This window comes from Pinus tabuliformis, chromosome 1_2 (genome assembly GCF_031772625.1).
Source record: "Pinus tabuliformis cultivar Carrire ecotype Pingquan chromosome 1_2, CPIR1, whole genome shotgun sequence".
Lineage (NCBI taxonomy): Eukaryota > Viridiplantae > Streptophyta > Pinopsida > Pinales > Pinaceae > Pinus > Pinus tabuliformis.
Genome location: NC_142298.1, coordinates 273,206,255 through 273,211,842, shown reverse-complemented (window position 1 = coordinate 273,211,842; position 5,588 = coordinate 273,206,255). Strand labels below are relative to the sequence as shown.

The 5,588-nt window shown below is 34.9% G+C and overlaps 1 pseudogene; it reads right to left on the bottom strand.

Annotated features, from left to right (window-relative positions):
* Positions 1–2,345: 2,345 nt before the first annotated feature.
* LOC149205397 (alkaline ceramidase TOD1-like) lies at positions 2,346–5,177 on the bottom strand (annotated as a pseudogene).
* Between the last annotated feature and the right edge of the window lie 411 nt (positions 5,178–5,588).

Sequence of the window (5,588 nt, the reverse complement as noted above, 5' to 3'; positions counted from 1 at the left end):
TTCCAATAAAGTGGTGTCCAATCTTGATTGAGTGGTGACACGATTCCTGTGATAGCATTTCACTAGTGAGCTTATTTTTTTTTCCATACAAGATTGGCGCTGACCTGGCCTAGAAACATCTTAGTTACAAAACAAAACAAAAAAAATCCTCCAACAAAGTGCACTAAGTAACACATATTGACTACTAGATACTTTTTTGAAATTTGAATGGCATATGATTGATCTCATCAAGTTTGACATCGTTTATGGGAAGAAGAGAATGATGACAATAATTCTTGATTTTTTTTTGCCATTATTACCATGAAGATGCAATGTAGAATACCAACAACGATTATGAGGTGTTGAGACCATAGTTACCAAGTTCGAATTCAAATTTAGATTCAGATTTGATTTAGAAAAAATTCAAAAGAAAAAATTTTAATTATGAAAAAATTGGATAATATACATTTTGTTAACTTTTTTCTTATTCATTTTAAAATTAAAATTTTGAATAATTTCTAATGACTCTACATAATATAACAATCCATAAATGTAATTTAAAAACAAAACCACTTGTTCATCTCCCTAGTTTTTCTTCAAAACTTAAATTTCCAAAACTTATTTGTCTAAAAACTTACGAAATAGATAAATATATATTTTAAACTTATTTATTTACAATAACAATTTATAAAAATAAAAACATATCCAGAAAATAAATCCTACTTCACTTTCTCATTTTCTACTTTCTTAGCTTTTCATATCTGCAAAGCAAAAGTAAATTTGAAATATAGAAAATTTTCAGTTTCACGATTTGTTTTTTTTTTTTTCGAGTACCAGTTGTGTTCACCCAAATAATGGCCTTAACATTCCATGCGAGCTTTCTAATTAGAGCTATCATTTCACAGAGCATGGGCTGGGTTGGTTTACCATGTGTGCCCAACACACCAGTGCAACTTAGATTATTGCAATATGAGGAATGTATAGTTGGGAGATATTTTTTATATTCTCAAAAATAGTTTTAGTCTGACATTTTTATATAGATTGCAGATTTTAAAAATATATTAGAATTAGATAATTAAGAGGAAAGTTAATTATTTAATTTTCTCTGCATAACCAAATTCAAGAATATTCTCGAAATTACAATTGGCCTGAATTCAACCATCTTACATATATGCAAAGTATCATAGAATACCGCACTTTCATTGAATTTTTTTCCCGAAACAATGATCCGTGTGTTATTAAATGGCCCGTTGATGTTTTTTTCAAGGTTAAAACCAATATAAAATATATGGAAGAACCAAATTATTTTTTTTACTCTGGATAAATTATGAACCTTTAAAAAATAATACAACTTCCATGCACCGGTGAAGAGAAAAACGATATATATATATATATATATATAGAGAGAGAGAGAGAGAGAGAGAGAGAGAGAGAGATATCAATTCATAAAAAGTCATTGCATTACCTTTAAGAGGCTATAACTTAGGTATATTTTGATTATCACTTTTCAAAAATTTGTCATTTACTATTGTTCAAGCTTAAACTAGCATTTGCACCAAATGTTGCAAAGGAAACACCGTAAGGCATAAATTGAGGAGCAATGGCGACATAGGAATAGGAAAATCTAAATAAGATGCAGAAATGTGCATAAATTGAGGAGCAATAGTGACATAGGAATATGCAAATCTAAATAAGATGTAGAAATGTGCATAAATTGAAGAGCAATGGGGACATAGGGATAGGCAAATCTAAAAAAGATGCAGAAATGTAACAATCAACATCTGGGGACATTTGTCCCCACATCACACCTCCTTTAATAAAAGCTCTGTCACGATGGTGCACATGCAAGCCTATACAACTTGTACCAAATTTCAGTTTAAGATTGCGTTGACAACAAAGAGCAACCTAGAAAAATTCTTTGGTCTTGTTAAACTGTTTTCATGGCGTACACCCAGTTTGGATACCAGCTGTCCAGAAGAGCACGTTTCATTGTATTTTCCTTGATTTCCGGTATAACCAGAATCACCATTGGAATTCACATGGAAAAACAATTCAGTCTCTATCAACGCCATTAAATGCAATACACATATTAGGTATAGGTGCACAGTCTCTATCATCTCATGTTGGCAGAAGCAGTAAAAATGATTTCAATTATTGAGAAGTAAATCAGTCATCTAATCCAATCTAGCACAAAATTAACACTCATGCCATCTATCAACATCATGGATTGGTTAAATTTGCAGGTATGGATCCTCCCATATTTTGCTATTTCTTGATATTTCATGACCCTTCACAGTTTAAAAAATTGATAGCTTCTGGAAGTTGTAATATTAGCAGCCAATCAAATTTGAAATGAATTAATACAATCAAACAGAATATGTAGCCCACATTCTGTCCAAATACGATTTGCAGGCTCTGGATTCATAAACCAAAGAAATTTGCAGGTCCAAAGGAGGCTCTTTGAAAATGCTTCGATTGACTTTGTAAGAGTGTTGATATTCATTTGTTATTGTATTAAAAATGGCTGATTTGAACATGTGAATCCTCACTTTGGGGTCATCATGTCTCTTACATATGCAAATGGCAACTGATCCCGAGGATAAAAGATTTCTAATTCATTGAATAACAGGCAAAAAAATAGCTTCATTGGAAGGGTGTGCTTTCTCAATATCAGTGCAGTGTCAGCCACATCTGTAATGCCAACAACAACACAAAAAATCAAAAATTAGTTACAGAGAGAACCAACCTCAAAACAAATCTCAGATGTTATCACACTAAAACTTCACCATAATTGAGCAAAGCTGAGTTCTCATACCACTGCTTGAGGGAAGATTTTCAGAGCTCCAAGGTTGCAAGCCGTCGGCACAGTAACTATCCATTTGATACCTCACAGCTTCTTTGCTCCACTTTCTCCATATGACTGTAAAAACGGCTTCCTCCATGTTATGAGTATTGTAAGGATGCTTTGAGACAACAATATCAACATTGTGAGTTACAAGGAGATTTTCCAAAATTAACAAAGGATCAAGAACAAGCTGTGGCTTGGCATCCATCCAAATGTTTTAAACACAGTTTGGGAAAAGCCTGTGGGAAAGATACTTGGGAATGAGGCCATTCATTACAGATTCCTTGTATGGCAACTCCCTGACCAAAATAATGTGCCAAATTCCAATTCTATGAGACTCATTGGGCTTGATCTGGTATCTGGCAAGAAGTGTGAGAGTTGCATTGTCCATAAACACGAAGAAACAAATGTTCTGTTGTGATTTTCCTAACATACTTGGGTTTTTTAGTCTTTCTTAGGCTCCAAATATAGTTGAAATTACCACACACCCCTTGCACTGTTCCATGACCTTCCTGTCTTCTTCAGACACAAGGAACCCTTGGGTACGGTAATTGGCAAAACCACAAGGCAAATCAGTCCCTTCAGAATAATTGAAATACCTTTTTCTTTCCTTCACATCCAGAGTTCCACCGAAGGTCACTGGACCTGCTGCTGAATAGGGGTTTTCAGGTCCTTTCATGTACTGTAGCCAAGATTTACCAAATAACTCTTCTTTCTAAATCTGATGAACAATAGCCGAGACTGCCAACAACAACGAAACATAGTTTTAGCTTGATTGCTTTAACAGACATGCATGCCATAAGGTAATGTTTCTTGATAGATCTCTCAAATTGTTAAATATGAGGATCTCTGATTACCTGAAAACTCAGAATATAAGTGGCAAGACCGATTTGCCATGGCTGTAGCTTTCCTAAGAAAATACTTCTCCGCTTCATAATCTGAAGGGTATTTGAGCAACTGCATTGCAGAAGACAATAGAAATTGTAAATTAATACCCATCATGATTGAACCTTTCAGGACTCATATAAGCACAAGTGCCCACAAAGGAATTGCACTGGGGCAAAGTGTGAGCCAACACAGTTCTGACACCGAAATCGAGAATCTTGACTTCTCTTATTGATAAGTAAATTGGAGGGCTTTATATCATGGTGAACAATTTTGTTCTGGTGCAGGTAATGCAAGCCCTTGAGCACCTGCCTGGCAACCTCAGCCAAATAGTGTTCTGGGATTTTCTTGTGGGTTTGAAGAACCTACGCAAGGGTTCCACCGTCCATGTAGTCCAACACAAAAGAGACTCATATATTTGTACCGTCTCAAATCAACATCTATCCCCACATTGCACCTCCTTCAATAAAAACTCTGTCACGATGGTGCACATGCAAGCCTATACAACTTGTACCAAATTTCAGTTCAGGATTGTGTTGACAATGAAGAGCCACCTGGAAAAATTCTTTGTTTCCGTTTGAGTTAAAAATGTTTTCATGGCAACGTTTCATTCTATTTTCCTTCATTCCCGGTATAACCAGAATCACCACTGGAATTTACAATGGAAAACAATTCAGTCCTATCAACTCCATTAAATGCAATACACATATTAGATATATGTGCACAGTCTCTATCATCTTATGTTGGCAGAGGCAGTAAAAATGACTTCAATTATTGAGAAGTAAATCAGTCATCTAATCCAATATAGCACAAAATTAACACCCATGGCATCCATCAACATCATGTATTGGTTAAATTTGCAGTTATGGATCCTCCCATATTCTGCTCTTTCATGGCCCTTCACACTTTAAAAAATTGATAGCTTTTGCAAGCTATAATCTTAGCATCCAATCAAATTTGAAATGAATTAATACAATCAAATGGAATATGCAGCCCACATTCTGTCCAGATACGATTTGCAGGCGCTGGATTCATAACCCAAAGAAATTTGCAGGTCCAAAGGAGGCTCTTTGAAAATGCTTCGATTGACTTTGTAAGAGTGTCAATATTCATTTGTTATTGTATTAAAAATGGCTGATTCGAACATGTGAATCCTCACTTTGGGTGTCACCATGTCTCTTACATATGCAAATGGCAACTGATCTTGAGGATTGAAGATTTCTAATTCATTGAATAACATGCAAGAAAATAGCTTCATTGGAAGGGTGTGCTTTCTCAATATCAGTGCAGTATCAGGCACATCTGTAATGCCAATAACACACAAAATCAAAAAATCAGTTAAAGAGAGAACCAACCTCAAAACAAATCTCAGATGCTATCACACTAAAACTTCACTATAATTGAGCAAAGTTGAGTTCTCATACCACTGCTGTAGGAAGCTTTTCAGAGCTCCAAGGTTGCAAGCCATTGGCACAGTAATTGTCCATTTGACATCTCACAGCTATTTTGCTCCCCCCCACTTTCTCCATCTGACTATAAAAATGGCTTCCTCCATGGTATGTGTATCACAGGGAAACGATAAAGAATACCAAATGTAACCAATTACCTGGAAAAAGCAATAAAGGCCTTGTGCGTTGGGGCGCTGAAGGAGAATTGTCAATATGTCAACTACAAAATATATCCATCCCATGTTATTAATTTATTTTTGCACACAACTTAGAAACTAATTAGAATCATATGTTAACAATAACATAGACAAACTTTAATGTACATTTTGCTGAATTTAACAATAGTATTGGCTTATTAGATTCTGTTTGGAACAACTTAGCAAATGAAACTGAAAATTTTGGGAGTTTTATATGCCATTTATGCTTTTTAT